This window comes from Cupressus sempervirens, chromosome 4 (assembly GCF_028749045.1).
Source record: "Cupressus sempervirens isolate cs-2001-9-10 chromosome 4, ASM2874904v1, whole genome shotgun sequence".
NCBI classification, from domain to species: Eukaryota; Viridiplantae; Streptophyta; class Pinopsida; order Cupressales; family Cupressaceae; genus Cupressus; species Cupressus sempervirens.
The window spans coordinates 62,381,775-62,407,341 of NC_143121.1; positions in this window are offsets into that span (position 1 = coordinate 62,381,775).

The following is a 25,567-nucleotide window of genomic DNA, read 5'->3' on the forward strand; positions in this document are numbered from 1 at the left end:
AACAGAGCTTAACCTTCAAGGATCTAGATAGAACACTTAGATACCTGAGTTGATAAGATCAAATTATGAGTCACAGAATCATTGCCAAAATGAGGCTTGATTCTCATAAGTCGGGGTTTAGACTATCCTAATACCTGTCCACTGAACTCAAACTAGAAATGTTATAAGATGTGATCAAATGAGCAAAAGATGAAACAAATGGCAATGATGCCAAAAAGAGGGGGACAAGATGCCCCGAGTGATGAGATGCCCCAAGTGATGAGAACATAAGATGGAACCAAATGCCCCAAGCAATGGGATTTAGATTGAGTTGAAATTCAATTCAATGATGTAATCATCCTGCCCCCTCGGGAGTGAAATTGAAAGATGACACACCAGAAATATGATGTAGGCAGAATAAAGAGATATTGAAGAAATCCAAGATTTAGTAGAATATGGAAGAGATCAAAATGATTAGAAGATGATTTAGAGTCAATTTAGCATACTTCTAAGGTCTAGAAGACCAAGTTTGACCATTAGCTAACTAGAATTAAGCAAAGTTGACTTGAGTTGAAGATTTTCAAAATGAATTTTGAAAATATGAAGAATTTAGAATTGAAAGGATTTCAAGAATCCCAAGATATCAGATAAATTTAGACTGCACAAGCATTTGATCGCGTCGGTCCCCAAAACTTTAAAACACATTTTTGAGGCATTTAGGTGTGTCAGATTTCAAATTTGGTCCCAAAAATGGATCCAGAACGGTCCAATTAGCCAGGGGGTGATTTTTACGCAAATCTGAGCACTTTCAAAAATTAGGTCCACCCCTATATAAGGGTCCAAGGTATCATTTTCAAACTCATTTGTGCTTTTGTCTTCTAGTGATTTTAAGCTCTGAGAGAGAAATGGTAGTTAATGTGAGATATCATCAATTTGAGTGCTCCAGACATCACAGTCGGCAAGCAGACTACGGACCACTAGTGAGTCGTCGATTCCCTACCTTTTTAATTTTGCTTTTACACATTTCTAGATCATTTATTGCATTTATTAGCATGTTTTTAGGAGGTCCAATCAGTCTTCATGTGAGAACTATCATTTTTTGCTTGAAGATCTTCTTTCTTTGAATGAAGAAATAGGGTACATTGTTTCTTCGCGTGTGGTGGGGAGGATCTTCGTGTGGGAGCACTCATCTCTCGCACGAAGAATGAGATTCTTCAAGCAAAGGAAATTTGTTTCTTGCATGAAAAGATCTTTTTTCACATGATGACATGATTCTTTGTGCGAGATCTAAGATCTTCATGCAATACTTTGAGAAATTTGCACGAGATTTCATGAACTTTGCATGAAATCCCGTGACAATCATGTTTAAAAGTTTCACTTTTGTGCTCAAAAATTGCATTTTAATTTGTTTTGGTGTATTATTTTGACTTGATACTAATTCTTTCATTTGTCATTTTTTTTGTGTGTATAGGAGGTCTTTGGTGATGTCACATTTAGATCACACTACCCACCTTATGGCACATTACTCAAGAGTCTTGATGCTGCTGACCTGGCACATATTGAGCAGTTGGGTTTATCTTCTGTGCGCCAAATTCCAGCCATGATGGTGAATCACAACCTTCTTACTACTTTGGTGGAGCATTTCCATTCGGAGATGAACACTTTTCATTTTCTAATGGGTGAGATGACGATCACCACAGAGGATATATGGAGGATATTGAGGATCCTATTTCACTACGCTTGGGTCGTCTATGATATAGTGCCCCAACTAGGGACAGAGGCACTATCCATTATGTTTGGGAGAGAGCTACCAAGGGACAAGACCATTAGCTAGGATGAGTTGATGCACACCTATGGACCGACGCACAAGCTGACATCTGTGCCGGCTATATTTTTGAGTTGTTTCTTATGTCCTAACAGAGGATAGCATGGTTTGAAGTGTGGGTGGGGAGTCATGCTCTGTAGGATGTTGGAGGCACCTGAGATCTTTGGGTGGGGTCAGTGCATGTTGGCCCACCTTTTTATGAGATGCATGAGGTAGTCTTCCATGAGAAGAAGATGATGGTAGCTAGAGTGTATGTCTTACAGATATGGGCATGGGAGCACCTTCCCATATGTAGGCCCATTCATGAGGATGCCCAAGAGCCATTGGAGCCCTATTTATGCAGATATTGAGGGCACATTACCTAGGTCCACCTGGGTAAGACTGAGCATTGGAGGATATGTCTTGATGACCTGGTCTTCGTTGTATGGTGACCTTGGTGAGAGACGGAGGACTAGGATGATGCCCCTAGAGAGCTACCATGAATGTTTAGTTCTCAACCTCTGGTAGGCGGGACCACATCAGTTATAGAGAGATTTGTGATTTCATGAGTGTGGTGGCAATATGGCCGACCATATGACATTTCTCATGAGTACTGCACCTATGCCAAGTTGTAGAAGGATGTTGAGTGGGGATGGCCACCACGGATGGATCCAGGGTGGACCATGATAGATATTCATAGCCTATCTATAGTTTAGAGGGACTACTTGCCAGAGGTAGTAGATGCAGGGATGATGCCTGCATATCAGGCATTTTTGATCAGCCATACGTTCCCATGCTTTACAGATCCACTGGGGATGATAGGATAGGCAAAGAGGTAGGTGCCCTAGTAGTAGCAGGCATAGCCATAGTTGCCAGGTCATCCATAGTAGTAGCCATGAGTCTGGCACTAGGTATAATAGATTCAGATTCCCCCACATCAGATGGGATCAGACCCAAGTGTTGGGGGCAGTGGGACAACACATAGTCAGTGGCGGAGGTAGAGGATAGAGGAGCAAGCCCCTTAGCAGGAGATTCCACAGTAGGAGGTGCCACCACAGCAGGCGGCACCACCATAGCAGTAGGAATTAGAGATGCTGGATGAGAATATGCTAGATCAGCTGATAGCTAGGGTGCAGGACATGGTACGATGCTACTAAGAGAAAATTCATCAGGCCTCCTGACAATTGGGAGATTTATAGATTTCAGTGGTAGTCTAGGATGTGCAGCTGGTGGAGAGACAGTGGGAGATAGATTGATGGAGAGAGCACATTGAGACTACAGAGCAGAGATTGGAGCTGGCGTGGGATGAGATCCACTTTCAGTCAGCTCGAGCAACTTACTATTATGCTACATATATGAGTGTGGTACCAGATGAGACACTTTAGGTTTAGCACTTTTCTCAGTATGCACGAGAGTCTAGAGGTGCACGACCTCCTACCAGACCAAATATGCCATTGCCACCTCTGCCACCTATTGTTCCTGCTCCTCCTAGAGGTGAGGGTATGGGACAGAGTTAGACAATCTATGCTTGATTCTAATTTTGATCTCTGGCTATGTATCAACTAGTGCGCCAACACCATTTTGTACCATTTTGATTGACAACACTTGAGTAGTGCCTATTTTGGTATTGATCCATTCTTTTGATATATATATATATATATATATATATATATATATATATATATATATATATATATATATATATATATATATATATATATATATATGAGATCTTGAGCCTGAAATCCTTGTGTACATGTCATTGTCTGTTTTGCTTTATTTTGATGTACATGGGATGTAGACATGATGATTATGAGATGTATGTTGTACTTTGATAGAATGCATATGTATGTTGATGTGATGTGATGTGATTATGTAGCATAGATATCATGAGTTATATGGATGGAATGCATATGGAAATGGATTGAAATCTCACGTAGTGTTGCATGTTTCTACTTAACAATGACAAGTATTCCATTGACGAGCGCAAATTGACGAACCAAGCACTTGTGCAGCCATGGAGAAACCTAACATGTATGAAGATGCCCCCAATCCTTCCTCACAAAGGGGAGAAATAGAATCACAACCAAATTGTGTGCATATGAAAGTGTAGCATTAAATGTGAGACTACGCTAAATGCAACCCTAAGTTTGGTTACCAAGCCTCAATATTTAATCATCACCGGATATAGAAAAAAGCTCGTAGGTCATACAATTCCCACTGACATTGCAATCATGGAAATATGAATATAACATACATTATTGGTTTGTCAGGATTGAATGTAAGCATTTGAGGCACAAGAAGCCAGAATGACTAGAACATTTGTCCCTTTTAATGTGGCAAGTTAACATAAGCATCAAAACATAAATGCTAGGATGACTTGAATGTTGCTTGAATACAAACATGCCAGACACACGAAAGATCATTCTTATGCTAAGAAATCAGTAAGTAGTATGTCCGCAATGGCCTTTGCATCTGTAACCTAGGATAACATTCACATTTTATACTTGCAGTGACCCGTACATTCACTTAGCAGGACGAGTATCAGTATTTACTATAGCATGAAGAGTTCACTCCAACAAACAAGGAGAAGAACCAACAGTATTGACGCATTCGTATGAAAGGAGTTGAGGTACACATGGCCATCCAATACGAGATGGAGGCTCTTATAGTGGACACCCCTTTTATAGGAATATATCAACTTATTGGAACTAAACCATAGATAGAAAGCAAAGAAAAGATCATGCCCCTAGTCATTACTTCTCTAGTCAAAGATGACATCATCGAGTTGCTCGAGGGGATATGATAAAGAAAAACAAAGAAAACAAAGAAAATGCTCAGCATATCCAAATAAGTATATCATTTCCGAGTTCAATGTTTTTGGGATTGATGTTAGGTGGTGGTCCAGAACATGTTTGAAAGAAATCTCTTCAGTAGGGTGACGACAGTAGGTTGACGCAGTTAGGATGACTTGTGACTAAGGTCAAAAAGGAATCTTCACAATGAAGAACCTAAGAATGACTGAGTGATAGTAGATAGACACAACTAGGATGACAAGTGACTAACACAAGAGAGATCTTCCATAAAGGAATCTGGAGATGTGACCCTAGCAACAGTAGGCAGACATAGCTGAAACAACTGGTGACTATTGTGGAAGAGATTCTTTGAGGAGAATATCAAAAGGAGTGACACTTAAAGGGGAATGGCCTCTAGCTGTGACAAGACTCAATCTATGGATACATGAGTAGAAAGCAAGAAAATTAGGAAAGCGAAAGCAAGAATGCGACTGCATAGAATAGCCAGAAGATGCACTGTAGGAACAAGAGGTTCCTGTTTACTAGGTTTTCACCTTCTTTGCAAGATTTTGATTTTTTTTGCTACCATGATGCCTGTTTCCAGGTTTTCACCAATGGCACTTTTCTTTTCTTTTCTTTCAATTTTTTTGTAGTTTTCTTTTTTTTGAATTTTTTTGTATTTTTGAGATTTTTCACTCTTTTTTTTTGATGTTACCAAGGTGCCTATTACTAGGTTTTCACCAAGATAACAATTCTTTTTAGGATGTTTTCTAATTTTTAGAAATTTTTTAGGACATATAGATATGTATAAAGAGCTTACTGATATGAGATCAACTGTAAAACTTCTTCAGGTGGAGAGTGTTGAAAAGTTCTCTTAACACTTCTCCCTCGGTTGTGGAAAGCTAATAGGTGTCGAACCCATATACTACAGTAATAATGTATGGAACAAGCTAGTTTGGTTCAAACTTTCCCTTTTGTACTCGTTGTTGTTGATTCTTAGGGTTCTCTCTCAAGATGAGGTCACCCAGCTAGACGTTCCATGGCTTGACCCTTCGATTGTAGCTTCTTGCCATTCATTGTTGATATGCTCGTAGATGATCACATGCCACTTTTCGATGTTCATCCAGTAATACAAGCTCTTAAAGCTGAGCTATCTTGTAGTCATCATTCATGATAAGGCCTTTCATAGAGATTCTCAAGGTAGGAATCTCGACCTCTATTGGGAGCACAACATCCGCCCCATACACCAATGCAAAGGGAGTTGTGCCCATTGGAGTTTTAATGCTTGTCCTATATGCCTATAGAGCTGGATTGATCTCAAGATGCCAGTCTCTCCTCGATTTGCTAACTGTGTGATGGAGAATTTTGAGGATCACCTTATTGGATGCCTCAACCTGGCCACTACCCCAAGGGTAATAAATGGAAGACCAATGCTGTGTGATTCTAAATTTCTTGCATAGTTCCTTAAGGTCTTTATTCTTGAATTTTCCCCCATTTTCAGTAATGATTGAGGATGGTACATCATATCTATAGATGATGTGGTTTTTTATGAAAAGTACTATAGTTTTGCCATTAGCAACTGTGAGAGGTATTGCCTCTACCCATTTCGTGAAATAATCTATAGCTGTGATAATGAACTTATGTCCATTAGAGGAGCTTGGGTGAATCTATCCCACCGAGTTGAAGGCCCATTGTTGAAATGGCCATGTTGTAGTAGAGGTAATCAGCTCTTTGGATGGAGCATGGATGAGATTCCCATGTAACTGACACTGCTTGCAAGACCTAGCATACTTGATAGCTTCTTGCTCCATTTTGGGCCAATAGTAACTAGCACGAAGGAGTTTGCGAGCTAGTGTCAAGCCACTAGAATGAGATCTACAAATGCCCTCATGAACATCAATTAGTGGGCATTTGGACTCTTCAAGTTCTAAACACCTAAGGAGTGTTCTATTGAGACCTCTCCTATATAGATCATCAGCAATAATGACATAATGTGAAGCATTACAGGTTAGGTAATGTTTCTCATTTTGGGTTAGACCTTTTTGCATGGTTTGATTATGAAGGTAGGAATAGATGTTATAGTAACGAGATGATTCTTTTCCTACAATGGAATAGATCATCTTAGAATTAGGGGTGTCATATGTTGGGCAGTGTAACACTTCCACCAAGAACTCATGTTGGAGATCATTTTCAGGCATTTGTAGCAGGGAGGCTAGAGTAGCCATGGCATCAGCCACTTTGTTATCTGCTCGTGGAACTTTCTGGAAGGTGATGTGTGTAAAATACTTCTTTAAGTCATCAACCATGCACTTGTAAGGAATTAGTTTCTCATCCTTTGTTTGGTACACATCATTAACTTGGTTGATGATAAGCTGAGAGTCACCAAAGATGTCTAACTGATCCACTCTACATTCAGCTGCAATTTTCATGCCATTGATCAAAGCCTCATATTCAGCAATGTTATTTGTACAAGGAAACAAAATCTTGTACGCTTTAGGCAATGATTATCTCTGTGGTGTAATAAAGAGTAATCTAGCACCTGATCCTTATTGTGTGAAGGATCCATCAAAGAAAATAACCCATGTATGGTGCATGAGTGTTAGAATCGACTCATTTGGAAAATTAATGTTCATTGGCAAAAGACTTTGTATAGGTGCATCAACCAGCTAATCTACAATTGCCTATCCCTTTATAGCCTTGTGTTCAATGTATTGAATGTCAAACTCACTGAGTATCATAACCCATTTAGCCAATCTTCCTATGAGAGCTGCCTTACTAAGAAAGTACTTTAGTGGATCTATTTTAGCCATGAGCTATGTAGTGTGGGCAAGCATGTAGTGTCTCAACTTCTAGGAAGCAAAGACAACTGCCAAGCAAGCTTTCTCAATAATGTTATAGTTCTTCTCATAAGAGACCAGTGTCCGACTCAAGTAATAAATAGCTCTTTCTTTGTTGTCCTTATCTTCTTGAGCCAACAAGATGCCCAAAGATGTTTTAGTGGCTGAAATGTATAAAAGAAAAGGCTTCCCATGAATAGGAGGCATTAGGATTAGTGGATTGACAAGATATTGTTTGATCTGTGTTAATATTTGCTCACAATCTTGGCTCCAATTGAATTTCACACCCTTATGTATGGTCTTTATGAAGGGTTATGATCTATCTGCCAATTGTGAAATAAAATTACAGATAGATTGAAGCCTTCCCTATAGTCCTCTCATCTAAATGATGTTTTGAGGTGGTGGCATGTCCATTATTACTTGTACTTTCTTTGGATATACCTCAATTCCTTTCGTAGAGACGATGTATCCTAGAAACTTTCCTGATGTGACACGAAATGCGCATTTCTTAGGATTAAGCCAAAGACTAATTTTTTTCATACGATCTAGGATGGGTCCCAAATCTTGCAGATGAGTATTGTGTTTAGCACTTTTAACCAAGGTATCATCAACATAGTCCTCCATGGTTCTATGCATCATGCCATGGAAAATTATAGTAACAACCCGTTGATATGTAGCACCAACATTCTTCAACCCAAATGGCATCACATTCCAACAAAAGGTTCCCCATGCACATGTGAAATCCATTTTCTCCTGGTCTTCTGGCACATTTTTTATCTGATTCTATCCAGAAAAACCATCCATAAGTGAGTACATCTCATAGCCATCCATCATGTCCATGATCATATCAATATTAGGGAGTGTAAAGTCATATTTAGGACATGCCAAGTTAAGATCACGAAAGTCTGTACAAACCTTGATAGATTTATCATGCTTGGAAATAGGAAAAATATTGGATATCCATTTAGCATAATCAATTGCATGGATGAAACCAACCTTTAGAAGTTTCTCCAATTCTACTTTGATGAGCAATGCAATATGAGGGTGCATTTTTCAAAGCTTCTATTTAACTGGTTTGATGCCTGGTCCCATGGACAAGTGATACATGATAAGATTAGGATCCAATCCTGGCATGTCAAAATATGTCCAAGCAAAATTTATTCTTTTTTTGAAAAAGACAATGAATTGTTCCTTCTCTTTAGGTGTTAGTGACTATGCCAGATGTATCATATGAGGATGTTCTTCTATGCCCAAATTAATTGGTTGTGTTGGCTCCATCAACACTGATGATCTCTCCTGAAAGTGACTAGGAAGGACATCAAATATCTCATCTGCGGGTGCGTCAGAGAGGTTTTCACCCTTGGATATGTCTTTTGATTTTATTTTTTTGGGTTCTAAAACTACCACAATGTGGTTTTCACCATCAGACCTCTTGTATTTTTTCTTTTTAATTGTATGACTGAGATATCTGATGTCGGCCTCAGTCATGTTGACACTGTGCTCATTGGTGGAAGATGTTATAGGTTTGATACCATTTAGGTAACAAGCAAGAGAATAGTCATTCTGGAACATGGGGACTTCACTAGATGCATTAGGGTTCTAGTCTATAAGCTCGGGATGTGTGAGTGAGAGAGTAGTGGCTGGTTCAATTGCGTTCATAGTATAGTCATTAAGTACTTGGACCAGCAATTTGAGACCTATGATGATCTCATCCACATGTGTGTTCAAACACCTCAAAGTATGAACGTTAGTAATTGATGACTCTAAGACACTAGTTGGACCAGACCCATGTGACCTAACCATAGATGTTTCACCCACTTCGATTTGATTTTCATAGACATGCAATTGGTCAATGTCTTTATCAGTAGTTGCTTCTAAAAGAGATTCAAACTCATATTCCTTAGAATCGGTGCTACATGGTGAGAGACTATAGAACTCCCCAACAGTGAATTGTGGCCTATACTAACACACACACTTCAACATAATCTTTATATGAGGATTCATCTTGGAATGAACATTGGATTTTCCATCCAAAAATTATCCAACAAGCCGACTTGTTGCCTTCTATCTAAAGGGATTTTTCTTATTAGATATCCTTAGAATCGAGGTGCAAGCAACCAGACCCTCTAAGAATGAGGGATTTGAAAATGGGATGCAACTAATCCATGTGAATATGCAAATTAATCTAAAATGAGATATGCAAACTAGTCTAAGAACATATAAAAGAAACTATCTAAAGATGTATGAATATTAGATCTAGATGAGAATTAAGCTAATAATGAAAATCTATGAGAATGTAATAAGCTTAAATGAGTATGCAATTTGGCAGCAATTCGATGCAAATTCTAATTCATCCTCTAAAAATGAAGAGATGAGGGTCTCTTAAATAGACTTTTCTGGAATCCATCAACAGTTGAGATCGATTTCAATCAATGGTCAGGATTGAAGATGAAATTAAGTCATAAAGGAAGATTCCCAAATCAAAGGGAGTTAACTGACTCAGATGTGAGTGTAATAGTCAATCAACTCAGATAGACTTTAGTGTCAGAGTAAGTGATCTGAGTCATTTCCAATTTGATCAGTAGTGAACTAGGAATTTCCCTTTTTTGAACTGAAGAGAGATTTTGGAGAGATATTTAGTTTAATAAAATGAGATATGCTCTCCTAAATATATTTTCTTATTAATTGAATAATTCTATTTAATTAATTAGAGACACTTTTCTTATTTAATTAAATAACTTCATTTAATTAATTAGGAATGGCTTCTCCATTTAATTAAATAATTTTTTTTAATTAATTAAAATAGGCATATTTATTAAATTAAATAAATTTAATTCTATAGTACATTAGCCTTAGGAGATAATTTAATTTAATAAAGTATGAATACTTTAGATTAAATTAAATTGAAATCAAATAGGTTTAATGTGGCTAATATGAGTGCATACTATAGGGATTAAATAATGAGTCTAATTAATGCAGATTTGGGTCTCAAGCATTTGACAATTAAGAAAAATAGTGAGTAGTAGAACAAGAATTTTCCTAATGAAATAGGACTTTAGAATTGATAAAAAATAGACCATAATTGGTGATCATGACAATAAGCCAATTTTGGGGTATTACAGTAAAACCCTAATACAATTGTTCTTTGGAAGTTTCCCTAAACTAGAAAGCGTGTGATATAAGCATTTTTAGGGTTGTAGATAGGAGAGAGTAAAAAAATCTATTGTTTGTTGCTACTAGAGTCATCTTCCATGTCTTGAAAGAACTTGCATTGCAAGTGTGTTGTAACCATTGTGTTGAAGATAATACGTTGTGCAAATTTTGGAGGGGTAGGGTTATTTTACCGAAAGGTTTTTCCCCACCAACATATCTTTGTGTTTATGTATTTTCTTTCTCTATCTATTTTTTTGTATTCATGATTGACTATAATATTATTGTTTACATAATATCAAATCTGAAATTGTAAGGATTTAATAGGAATTTTCACAATACTTTCCATAAGGGATTAGTGGAGGAAGTTGTTTCTACTCTTGAGTTTCCTTACAAGTGGTATTAGATCTTGATCAACTTTTGATCCTAGTTGTTGGGTAGGATTTTTTGAGCTAATCTCAAGTTGAGTGGGAGTTTTTTGTGTAGAGCATTCTGAATCTTATTTGCAGATTGAGATGGCTAGTTCATCACATGGAAAAATAGAGTTGGAAAAATTTAATGGCAGCAATTTTGAGTTGTGGAAACTCAAGATGGAAGACTTTCTTGAAGATCATGATCTATGGGAGGTGGCTTCACTTGATGTGAGATCCACAACAATATCCTAGGTAGATTGGGATCTCAAGGATCAAAAAGCTAAGGGTCTCATTAGACTTTATCTAGCTAATTTAGTTCTCCTAAACGTTCTTGATGAGAAGACTACAAACCATTTAGTGACACGGCTTGGGTTTGTGTATCACGCCAAATTTTTGGTGAATAAGTTGTTCTTGAGGAAGAAGTTGTATTCTATAAGAATGGAGGAAGGAGGATCTATTATAGATCATCTAAATGCTTTTAATTTATTGATCACACAGTTGACATAATCTGGTATCAAGATAGAGGAGGATCAATGTATGACCCTATTGTGTCCTTGCCATATTTATGGGACCATCTTGTGATGGATCTTGGAAGCACTATAGTCACTTTTAGAATGGATGATGTGGTTTCTTCTCTGTTATCTAAGGAGATGTAGAGAAAGTCTTTAGATTCAGCTAGGGAAGCTCTTGTTGTTTGTGGTAGATCCAACAATAGAAGGAAGCAAAATTATAACAATTCTAGAAAGGGTAGATCCAAATTCCATGGAAAATCAAAGACTCCTAGAGAGTTCAAGGAAAAATGATGGAACTATTATAAGACTGGGCACTTCCATAAAGACTATAAAGAGCCAAAGAGGAAAAAGAAGACTTGAGATTCAGGTTTAGAAAAATTTGAAGAAGATGGAAATTATTTCATTGCAACCTTGGTAGTGCATGCCTCTGATGATGTGTGGTTGATAGACTTAGGTGCTTCTTTCCACATGACCTCTCATTGAAACTAGTTCTCAAAGTATGAAGTTTTTGATGGTGGAAAGGTGTACTTATGTGATGATTCTCACCAAAAGATAGTTAGATGAGGATATATCACTTTTAGATTCCTTGATGGATGAGTAAAGGGGATCAACAAGGTAATGCACACCCCTGGTTTGGCATGAAATCTATTATCTATAAGTATGTTGAATGATGTAGGTGTGCAAGTTATTTTTTCTAAAGATGGATGTAAGATGATGAGACGAGATATTGTTCTTGCTAATGGAACTAGGAGAGGTACTTTGTTTCATCTTGATGCATGCATTTCTTAGTGCAATAGTTCTTCTATTTCAAAGAAGAGAGAACTTATAACTTCATCCTCACCATTTGAACAAGTAGTAAAGAAGCCTATGGTTATTGGTTCTGATGGTAGTGTAGTATGTGTGCCTAAGGGTGCAAACACATTGGAAGGTAAGCTTCCTACAGAAAAGACAATGTTGTAGCAAATGATATTTGGTCACATTGGTGAGAAGGGTCTTAGAATCCTAAAAAAAAAGAACCTCATTAAGGGGTTAAATGATTGTAATCTCTAGTTTAATTTATGTGAACATTGTGTCTATGGTAAACAAAATCATGTTCAATTTTACTATAGTTCTCACAAATCTTCTGATGTTTTGGATCTTATTCATTCTGATGTATTTCATCCTGTAAAAGTTCCTTCAATCTCCAAGTCTATATTTTTTGTATCTTTCATAGATGATTATAGTAGAAGGACCTGAATTTATTTCCTAAAAAGTAAGACACAAAGTCTTTATTTGGTTCAAGGAATTTAAAGCCCTTGTAGAGAACCATACTAGTAAGAAGATTAAATGTGTGAGAATTGACAATGGTGGTGATTTTTTCTCAACAAAGTTCAAATAGTTCTATAAAGAATGAGGTATCAAGAGGCATAAGACAACTCCTTATACCCCACAACAAAATGGAGTTGCAAAAAGAATGAATAGGACATTGATGGAGAAGGATAGGAGTATGCTTAGTGGATTTGGTCTTGAATAGAGGTTTTGGGCTAAAGCTATGGCCATTGCTTGCTATTTGGTTAATAGATCTCCTACATCAGCCCTTGTTGGTAAGACATACATAGAGGCATTGTCTAGTAAGAAGCCTTTAATTAGACATCTTCATGTTTTTGGTTGTGAAGCTTATGAAAATTTTCCAAAGGAGAAAAGATATAAGTTGGAAAACAAAGTTGTCAAATGTATTTTCATTGGATACAATGTTGGTGTGAAGGGATAGAAGCTTTGGGACTCTATGACTAGTAAGGTGTTGTATAGTAGAAATGTTATTTTTAGAGAGCTAACATCTTCTCCTATAGTGCTACAACCATATGAAAAAGAGAAGAAAGAAGATATTGTTTAGTTGCCTCCTACCCTTGAGAAGACTGAACAGAAAGACCATGTTGGGTCTAATCATGAGGAGACCTCTAGTAGCTCTAATAGTTTAAAAGAGGAGGAAGAACAACCTCAACCTTAACCCTTGAGGAGATCCACTAGATTAAGAAAGAAACTAGAAAATTTTGGTTATTCTATGTTAGATTCTAGTTGTGCCTTTGCTTTTATTACTAACACTAATAGCCTATATTTGTGAAAGAGGCCTTGGATATGGAAGATGTAGGTTTCTAGATTGAGGCCATGGATGATGAGATGGCTTCATTGGATAAAAAAAATTGGGACCTTGTACCTATGCCTAAAAGATAGAAACCTGTTGGAAGCAAATGGGTATTCAAGAAGAAATTCTATGTAGATGGTAGTGTTGAAAGGTAAAAAGCTAGATTGGTTGCAAAGGGGTACTCACAGGTAGAGGGAATAGATGATGGTGAAATGTTCTCTCCTATTGCAAAGTTGACATCCATTATATTTTTTTTTATCTCTTGTTGCATCATATGATTCAGAGATAAAATAGATGGATGTGAAGACAACTTTCCTTCATGGTGATTTGGAGGAAGAGATTTATATGTCATAGCCTGAGCATTACATTTTTAAAGGTAAAGAATCTTTGGTATATAGATTAAACAAGTCTCTATATGGTTTGAAAAAATCTCATAGGGTGTGGTACCTTAAATTTAATGCCTTTTTGTTGCCAATTAGATTTTTAAGATTGAAATCAAATCATTGTGTTTATTTCAAAGTTGAAAATGATCGCCTCCTTATTGTTGCATTATATGTTGATGATATGTTGTTGTTTGGGAAGGGTAAGGGTATGAGTTTTAATTTTAAAGCTCAATTGTTAATAAAATTTGAGATGAAAGATCTTGGGGCAATAAGGTACATCTTGGGTATGGAAATTACTAGAGATAGGTCTAAAAGAAAACTTTTGTTGAGTCAGAGTAAGTATGCGAAGTTTGTGTTTGGAAAGTTTAGCATGGTAGATTATAGACCATTGTGTGTACCTATTTCTATGGGAACAAAGTTATCTATAGATGATTGTCCAAAATCTTCTAGTGAGGTGAAGGACATGAGTAGAGTACCTTATGCTAGTAGAGTTGGAAGCCTTATGTATGCTATGGTCTATACTAGACCAAACATTGCCCAAGTAGTGGTAGTTCCAAGCTGATTTATGTCTAATCCTAGATGAGTACATTGGGATATAGTTAAGTGATTATTCAAATATTTTGGGGGTACATCAAATTGCTCATTTTTTATCATGGTAACTGTTCTAGAGCTTCACATTTAGTTTGTATTCATGGGTTTATGGATTCAGATTGGGAAGGTGATATTGATAGTAGGAGATGTTGGAAATAATCAATACTAGCTAGGTTACTGAGAGGGGAGGGGTGAATTAGTAACCTCAAAACTTTAAACTAATTCAACACTTAATCAACATAAATCATTGACCATTAATTGATCTACTTTACTACATGCATAAGAAAGTAAAAGATAAACATTCTTGACACATGAACCTAGAATTTGGTGACCCAAAAACCTTCCAAATAGAAAGTAAAACTAGGGTGGGGATGATGCCCACAAAACTTTACTACTGTAGTATAAAGCTGGCCTATTAAGGCTCACATTGACAACTTCTGATGATCTTTCCTGCTAAGAGCAATTCAGACTACTAGATCCACCTTATTAGAGGTTTTATAAACAAACAATGAAGGATGCACTTTATTAAGAGATTTAAAGAAAGATTGTTAAGTCTACCCTGTTAAAGGATTTAGAAACTAATTCACATAATCTAACTTTAGATCCTTGAAATAAAAATCACCTCTTGTGATAGATATAACTATACTACTCCTTATAGACCTTGCTGAATACTCTACTCTACTACTAATTCATAATCACCCTTCTCAAAAACATTACTCCATACTTCTTACATTGGGTAGATATAATAAATCACATATATATACCATTCCAATATTTATAATTACAAGGTTAGTTAAAACACAAGTAAACAAAATATTACTGAGTCGGCCAAATAGTAGAAACTCAGGTTTTGCAAGCTAAATTGGCGACCTTCTGATACTCAGTGTCCACTAAATTACTTGGCATCATCATGCACTTAGTAGAAGTAGAGGCAAGGTCTATACTAATCGCACAATGTAGCTTTGAACTTGGTGAGCATTAGAGACTAGGTAGATATAGTATGACTCAATAGATACTGAATACTATGTTTACCTTTCTTTCACTCAGTAAACACTGCACATCCATCACTTGGTTGACAATGTCTTCATATCACATTAACTATTGACTTGGTAAATAATGTGAAGCTCAGTAATCACTATCTACTTGATGATAACTACTAGATTGCACACTATCTATTTTCACTTGGTAGCTTCTGGAATGCTTGGTATGAACTAGTGAACTGTTGAACTTACTTGGCAACCATTGAATTCTTCATATAAATTGGAGATTGAATGATGAAATCAGTAACCATATAGAATTGAATAAGTTTTGTCACTAATGACAAATATAACTTAATTTCCAATAGAGATCCACTAGTTTTTATGTGTTTACTATGTTTGGTGGTGCCATTAGTTGGATGAGTAAGTGACAACCTATAGTTTCTTTGTCCACTACAAAAGCTGAGTACATGGATTCAAATCATCTTGTAAGGAAGCCATTTGGCTTAGGATATTTTTTTCTAATATTGGTGTTGATGGAGGACAAATTACTATTTGGTGTGACAATTAGAGTGTTATTTGTCTTGCAAAGAATCCAACTTTACATGCCAGAACAAAGCACATTGATGTGCAGTTTCACTTTGTGAGAGATATGGTGGAATATGGAAAGGTAAATTTGGAGAAGGTAGATACTATAAATAATGTTGCAAATACATTGAAAAAACCAATGGGCTCAAAGAAATTTAGATGGTGTTTGGAGTCTATGGGCCTTCCGACCTATAACAGTTAGTTCCTCTTTCTCTTACAAGGTGTTTGACAAGTGGGAGAATGCTAAGAATAAGGTGTCTCAACCTTGGATAATTCCTATTCTTATTATTTTTTTTGTCAATGTATTTTTTGAAAATAATGTAATTAAGTGTGAGAGTACATGTCCAGTTAGCATGTTGATGTGTCACTCCATGTGCATGTGTCGACATCTTGAATTGTGTGTAAGTAGATCATGACTAAAATAGTTATGATAGATTCCTATTATGCATAAGGGCTATCTTTGGAAGATTTGATGATGGGTGAACATGTGAAGAGATGTGGAAATTGATCATTGAGTATTGTACACTCTAGTCTCCATCTAGTGCAGAGGGTTTAGGATATCTACCCAATTTTTTTTTTGGGTTCCTACTTTTCCAACAAATGGTAAAACCCTAATACAATTGTTCTTTGGAAGTTTCCCTAAAATGGAAAGCACATGATATAAGCATTTTTAGGGTTGTAGATAGGAGAGACTGAAAAAGTGTATTGTTGGTTACTATTGGAGTCATCTTCTGTGTCCTGAAAGAACTTGCATTGCAAGTGTGTTGTAACCATTTTGTTAAAGATAATACATTGTGTAGGTTTTGGAGGGGTGGGGTTGTTTTACCAAAAGGTTTCTCCCCACCGACATATCTTTGAGTTTATGTGTTTTCTTTCTCTATCTATTTTTTGTATTCATGATTAACTGCAATATTATTGTTTACATAATAGCATATTTAAAATTGTAAGGAATTAATAGGAATTTTCACAATACTATCCTTAAGGGATTAGTGTAGGAAGTTGTTTCCACACCTGAGTTTCCTTTAAAAAAGAGAACAAGAAATTTACTCAGTAAGATTATGTGAAGTCATGGAAGAAAAAGACAAAGATAAAGAAGAGATAGAAGGAAAGAACAATTAAATTCAACATCTATCCCTTCAACAATCATACTTCCTTGATCAACTTACTAATACAAATGAAGAAACAATGAATCTAAGATCAAAGAATGAAAGATTGCAAAATGATCTAAACACTTAAAAGAAAAGAAATGAGAGGATGATGAAATATTAAGTAGACATGAATCAATTAAATGAGAAAATTCAATATAGATAGAAAGGAAAAGTAGGAATAAGATACATAGAAGAAGGTGAATCATCCAAACAAGGAGCTTAAAAGAATCAAATGCCTACTTGCAATCACTATGGTAAGTTAGGTCACACATCAAACAAATTTTGTAGTAATGGTAAAGCAAAAATCATTGGAAATTTTTACAATTAAAATAAACATGGACATAGAGATAGTGAATGCAAGAAGAAACCTAAATTTGAAGGTAAATGTCACAAGTGCAAGAAGCATGGACACAAATCTTCTGAATGTAAAACTAAGATATTGAACCAAGTAGAATAGATTGTGAAAGATATATTTAGTTTGCACTACAACACATGGTGTAGATGACACTACTATGGAGAATTTTGGCATATTAGAGAAAATTGTGTGAAACATCACATGAGGAAAAGAGATGCCACTAGAAGATGTTTTATTTGTACATAACATGGACATCTTGCCAAGAACTATATAAACATTGGAAGGATAGAAGATGAAAAGAAAGCCAAAGATGAAAATATTAGAAAGCAGATGAGGTAGAAATGGATTCCAAAATCTTCTGAGAATGAAAATCTAATCCATGAAACACATGTCACTCAAGAATTAGATGACTCAAGCATTTCAACTTGATCTCCCATAGGAATGATTGGAATTGAGACTTTGAAGGAGACATCTTACATTAGTTTCAACTAGCTAGAAGGAAAGATCCATATCAACATTCAAGATGCAAAGGGATCACTGAGTGACTAAGGAAAATCAATACCTTACTGAGCTAGGTTAGGTTGCAAGACACTTCCAAGCAAGGTTAGGATACACTAAAATATTGTGTGGACATTGCGCTATGAATATCTCTACCAAGAACTATGGTTGAACCGAGTTGAAGACAATCTGTCACTGAATGAGTGATTGTACCAAGAATTTATTTCAATTGAAAAATGAAAATATGTTAAAAGGAAGGAAATCAAATTCATTTATCACTGTGAATTTTTTAAGAGCAATTTGCAAGAGCGATTTCTATGCTTCCAAGCAATTTGTGTGTTTTTTGTTGAAGATTTTTGTGTTTTCATAAACCCTACAGAGCATGGCATCTTCCAACAATAAACAAAAGAAATGAACCAAGATGTTGGTTTGAGGAGTCGATTGGAAGGTACCAAACTTCAACTTGAGTCTAGTAATCGTAGAAGCACTTGATCCAACTGGGGCTCAATCATAGATTCCACCAAAGGTGTTACTTGTTAATGATATTTTTTCACATTTTTGTTGCTCAACACAAGATATTAGAACCCTAGAGATGTAAGATACTCATAAAAATTTATGTGTGAATGGTGCATTGAAACCTAAGCATCAACATTTGGAGACCAAGGGTTTAACACACATTCTGCATATGTCTTGAGACTTTCAGATAAAATTGACAAGGTTTATCCTTAGCCATGAATACAATGGGAAACTATGGTTAGAGAAGCCTATTCAAATAATAAAGAAAATAATTCATCAAATCACAAGGCTCCCAATGTTGAACAAAGAAGAGTTTACCAAAACCCTAAGTCAGGTAGAACTAGAAAGAAAAACTCTTGCTGAGTGGGATGGAAGAGGTATGAAGATCATCATTGTGATTGACATGGAGCTGACATTTAGAATTCATGTGATATCTCATAAGATCTATAGCTCTAGTCATCTCAACATCATGTCATGTCAGGTAGTTGATTTTGCTCTCAATGTAGTGAAGAACAATATGTCCTTCAACCTTGCTGAGCTAATGCTGAATCAATTCAACAAGAACATGGAGAGCATCAAAACTCAAAAGAATAACTTGTGTAAGTTTTATTCACTCTTGACTTTTTTATTCTTCTTCGTGCAAAAGTTTTTTCCTTCAAAAGGTATAGTTGTATGGAGAAAATATGTACTATTAATATGTTAGATTAATGAATATATAGCAGAGATGGGTGAGAACTTTGTTAGTATCATGGACAATTACTTTGATTTATTCAAGGAAAAGATGAATGATAGATATATAGTTCTAATGAAACTTGTAGAAGATTACAAGAATGATGTTTGTTTCATGGTAGACTATGAAAAAGTGTACATTCAAGTAGTCAAACCTAGAGTGGTGTATGTTAAGCCTGTAAGCTATGAAGTTAACATTGATGACACCAAGGATATCATTGAGGCACTATTGAGTGAACCTATGGATCCCAAGGCCACATATTTTGGTACTTTTGATTAATCAAAAAGCTAGAATAGAACTTAAAATCAATCTTCCTCAAGTAGTCAATAAAGGAAACAAGAGGATATAAAAACTAAGGCAAGCAAGTTCTACTCTCCTATTAATAGAAGGAAAAGGAGATGATGCAGAAGAAGATGACATAGAAGATGAAGTAAAATAAACAAAATCTAAATAAGAAGAGCCAATAAGGAAGAAGGGTAAGGTTATCATAGCCAAACCCACCAAGTCATCCACTATAGTATTCACAAGAAGAGCATCCAGATCAAGAAAGAAATTGAAATTAGGTGAGGAAGATGTAGAGAAAATTATTTTCAAGAGATCTCCACTTACATTTTAGGAAAAATTAAAGGAAATTGAAGGAGGAGGTGGAATGGAAAACTTTAAATCTCTTAGATATGAGACCAAAAATGCAAATGAGAAGAGGCAAGTTGAAGACATGATGATGTTAAAATTGGGTAAATTGAAATACTCACCTGATCAAATTGTACAACAAATTCCTAATGAGCTTATGCAAGCAATCAAGCCAAGATGGGAAAATGATAGGAAAACTACAAAAGACATCTATGAACAGACTTTGAGGCAGCTCATGCCAAGTTTTAGTGACAAAGAGGTGAAAGAATCCATGAAGAAAAATGAGGAAAATCTCACTTTGAAATTCAGAACATGCATGATATTGGTTAATGATATTGAACAAGTGGTCAAGATAACTACAACTACATGGAAGACTATCTACAATCTCTACCAATAGAGTGATTTTTTTGTTCATGTTAGTGAAATAGATGATGAAGATGAAATGGAAGAAAATGATAACAATGATGAAGAAAATATAGAAATAGGTGATGTAAATCTGGATGATCGAGAGCAAGAATAGGAAGCTATTGAGGAGAATCTCCTTGAGATTCAAAGTATTGAGGAAATTGACACAGAGAAGATTACAATAGTAGTAATGGCCTCATTTTCTCACTCTCCAAGGAAAGCTTTAATACCATCAAGCTTAGATAGAATTTCTGCTAAGCTGGTTGTGGAAACCACTACAACACCTTGCACCTAACCAATCTCTACACCTCTTTAGTTGAGTACCATATTGACTGAAGTGATTAACACTTCATCTACTAAGCATTTGGTGCTTCCTCCATCATTAGATTTGGGTACACAAAAACAAGGTATTTCTACTATCAGTACACCATCTACTTTTATTTCTAGCCCTTCTATGTCTACTATCAGTACACCATCTACTTTTATTTCTAGCCCTTCTATTTCTACTACTGTTACAATTCCAAGTATTCAAATAGTAAGTACAAAGATAGTTGAGAGCAAGCCTCAACTGAGTACTACATTTTCAAGAAAAGATAAAGGTAAAGAAGAAGACATTGATATTGATGAGGATATGGTTATCATGAATTGGGATATATCTACTCTAAATCCCAATCAAATGAACATCATAGGTGAACTATTGCAAAAGAAAGCTAAGCAACAAAAGCTTAGAGAAGAGAAAAGTAGAGAAAATAAAGTCCTAGAAAATGTGAAGAACATACTTGTAGATGCACTAAGAACTAAGGTTGATAGTACACAACCTATTTTGGTTTAGTTAGTAGAATTTTTCCATAAATTCAATGAAGATCTAAATGGACAAGAAAAGTTGTTACAAAAAGCAGAGGGGAAATTTGAGAACAAAGTATTAGAGCAAGTTGCATAGAAAATTGCAATAAATCAAGTAGAATTATCTACTATTCTTAGCTCATTAAAAACATCTGAAACTAATCTAATTTCACTATTTATCAAGTAATGTGATACATCTATCTTCACCCAGGAAGTCAAAGATAAACTATCTAAGATAGATGAAGACATGAAGGAAAGTGCATGCTCAGTATTCAAAGATTATATTTCTGACTAATTTGCAAGCATAATTATTAAGTGAAGAAGCTAGGATTAGGGCCACACTTGTAGACATCCAAGGCATGATTCTCTTGAACATGGATGCATTATAGAAATACATTACACATGCCATAACTCTTGTCCATGATAATAACTTATCCATAACTAATCACATGATGGAGTTATCAATAGAAGTATAGATTACACTTCATGCAAGAAAGGTTTTACAAGAAAATTGGGACAAGACTATGGAATTTATTTTGAAGGTAAATATTAACTTCTTGCCACATTTTGGCATCACCATGTAGCATACACCTTTGGCATTTATATCAAAAAGGGGGAGAAGATGTGATGTACAAAGATATAAAGGGGAGTAAATAAGATATGAGATATATGTATATATTGAGAAAAGTATAATATGTGATATATGTATGGGGGAGTAGTATAATATTATATTAATACATCTCTAGATTATTAGAAAACATCTTTTACAAAAGAAATTTTGAAAAATTGCAAAAACAAAGTATGTTACCGATTTGAAGACATGAGATGGAGACAATAGAATGTTTTGGACTTGAAATTTTGAGAATTCATTGTTTGATTGATAAGTGTTTTTTTCAGTATTTCCAAAGGGGGAGATTTTTGACATTATGGTCAAAAAAACTTATTAGTGACTCACATTTAGTCAAATGGTTAGTAGCTAGCAAGCTTCTCTTGCAGTTTATAGTGTTAACTAAGTAATCTAGGTTCTACTGAGTTCTACAGTTGCAACCAAGTTCTAGAAATAATATTTAGTTCACACCAAGAAATATCTACCAATTTGATAAATAAAAATACAAACTAAGCTTCATAGTATTAACCAAGTTGTATAGTGTCAACCATGGTCTCTAGTGTTTACCAAGTTCATAGTATTAGTGATATGAATCTAGTGTTGACTGAGCTAGGAATTATCAACCAAATGATTCAGTGTCTACCAAGCTCATAGTGTTAGTGTTGATCAATCCATGCAATGTTAACCAAGTGATTCAATTTATATGCCCAATTTTGCAGTGTTCACTGAGTCACCAGTGTTGATCAAGTTTAGACTACTTGTAAGGGATTAGTATGAACTGAGCCTCTACATCTACTGAGATCATGACAATGTCGAGTGTCAAAACCTCACCAAGTTTGTCTTCAGAACTCAGGTGCTAGCAGTTGAGCTGACTTTATGTATTTTTTTGAAACTTCTATTATAGCCAACTTTGATGAATTTTAGTTTGGATTGGTATATATGTAATGTATTAAATCTTATCCAAATATGATAAGAATGTGAATAAAAAAAAAAAGTGAGCAAAAGTGTGAATTAAGAAGGCTATAAGTAGTATAAAGAGCAAAAAAGATGTATCTATCACAAAAAGGTGATCATTACACTTCAAAGGAATATCAACTAGAAAATCAAATTTGCAAATCAAAGATTACAATAGTTCATCCTAATAGGTGTATTAGTTAAATCCTTTCACAAGGTAGACTTAATAGTCTTTTGTAAATCTCTTTGTTGAGTGCATACTTCATTGTATGTTTTGTAAATCCTTTGACAAGGTGGACCTAATAGTCCTCATTGCTCCTAATAGGGAAGATCATCAAAATTGATCAATTGTAAGCCTTAACCAACTAACTTTATTCTATAGTACTAAAGCTTGTGGGTATCATCCCCTACCCAATTTTACTTTCTATTTGCAAGGTTTTTGGGTCACCATATCTTATGTCGAAGTGTTATGAATATTTTAATGCTTTCAATTTTTCATACATGTAATTAATTCAAATATATATGAAGGATTAATTGTTGAAATAAGAATAAGTTTTATTGGTTCTTGATTCACCCCTCCCCTCTCAGTAACCTAGGCTATTATATATTTTCAAAAATCTATCATTCATGCAACAATTTCACAATAGTAAAGTTAATATACTTCTAGTGTTTTAAGTTTCCCAACATAATACAAATAATAAAGTGGTAGTGAGTCTCTCTTTAAAATTAAAATCTAAGAACTATGAGTGAAGGAGTCACCTCCATTAAATAAAAATGGCATTTTTTTAAAATTGCATTCTAAAGGCTCTTGAACACTAGACATGTCAAGTATGGTTGGGATGCAGTTAGTCTAACGTATCCTTTTATAGATGCTCTATTTTTTGTTCTATATCACTTCTAATTAGAATAGTAAGGAAGATAGAAAATATTTACCATCATATACATCCAATTCTAGGAAACCATCACATAATAATATACTTGGTTGAGACCCTACAATACATGTTAGGAAATCACTCAAACATAATTGACTGAATAGAGCTTTCCTTGTTAGAGATATTAGAATAGATATTATTACAACTAGTGTTATAAACACTAAATTATCCATAAGATATATTTATTTTATTAATCGAGTCCAACCATAGAAGAGGATAGATAAAGGTGTGAATCAGGGCACTTTAACAAAACCTCAACCCTAGCCCAATAGTTGATTGATATACCTTTTGGTCTCATGTGGATCTTTCCATCTAGATGAGGGGGTGTACCTATAGAGGTTTCTATTAATTATTAATCCTCTACATTAAAACCATGGGACTATTAACATCCCTCTTGGCCTCATGTGGATATTACCATCTAGGTGAGGAGATGTATCTAGAGACATAGAGTCGATTCTAGACTTGATCAAAGAGTCGATTACTATCCCTATTGGCCTCATGAATGTATTGCAATGTAGATTAGGGGGTATATCTAGTCAGACCCAAAACTCATTAATTATCTAAATTATACCTAAAAACCAATTACCATTACTCTTGGCCTTGTGTGGATCTCGTCATCTAGGTGAGTAGGTACATCTAACAAGAGACCTATTTAAGTGCTCAATTTTGATGTCTGGTAATTTGATCTTCTCATATGAGCCTTGATGTTGATTGGAATGATTTTAATTTTCCTTCCTTTTTCATGGTCTTCTTGCCTTTATATATTCATGTTGAGTTCAAATGCTTTGATATAAAATTACTTTCTTAGGGATTGATGCTCTTCCTCAAATGGAGTTCTTCTATTTTATTTCCTTGATGCCTTCTCTTTTTATTTTCAAAGTCTTGTTTTGAAATATGAGTAATATCCTTTTATTATTGCTCCTCATTTTCTAACTTATCTTCCATTGCCTCAACTTTTCTTAACTAAATAGCCCCCTACACCTTTTGTTGAAGAGATACAATTTTACCAAATTGGAAAGTATATCCTTCTTTGGTTCGTTATTCAATTTCTTTGTGTTCCACATGATAAATCAATTATTATACATTGATGGTCTTAGTGTATCACTTTAGTAGAGGCCATAAGAGGGGAAGAAGTAATTTCCTACAAAATTATTCATTCTAGTGAATAAGAGAACTTGCAAGATGTCCTGGAAGTGTACTTTTTCTCAATCATGAAATATGTCATGATGATGGTGAATAAGAACACTTGTAGATATAAATAACTCCATTCAAAGTGAAGAATGAAATAAGAAACAAGTCCAGTGCCATCAACCCCCAAGAAACTTCAGTTTCCAATCCATGTCTTTAGCATTCCATGCAACCTCCTCAGTAATGTAACTAGCTAGTGAATGTTTTTTTGAGAAATTATACCCCACACAATCACCAAGAATAATATTGAGGGCCACATAGGGAGTAGAAAATAGGTTGAATAATCCACTGAGTTGTCTCTTCAAGAAGAGAAAGAAAGGAAATGATTGTTCAAAACTTCCATCCCTAATATTTCATAGAATAACATAATAAATGGTTCTCCTATAAGCACATCAGGACAAACATATGAGATTATTAGCGCTATTGAGTTTCAATAATATTTCCACATTATAAATATCTGTCTAGGATAGTGAAAAATTACCATACTTCCTCCAAATACTTCTTACTAGAAAGGTGACTCTATGGAAGATGGATCAACTTTTAACAACACCCATGATACATAAATCTTACCCCAAGATGGTTTTAGAGACAACATTGATGTTATTCTTTG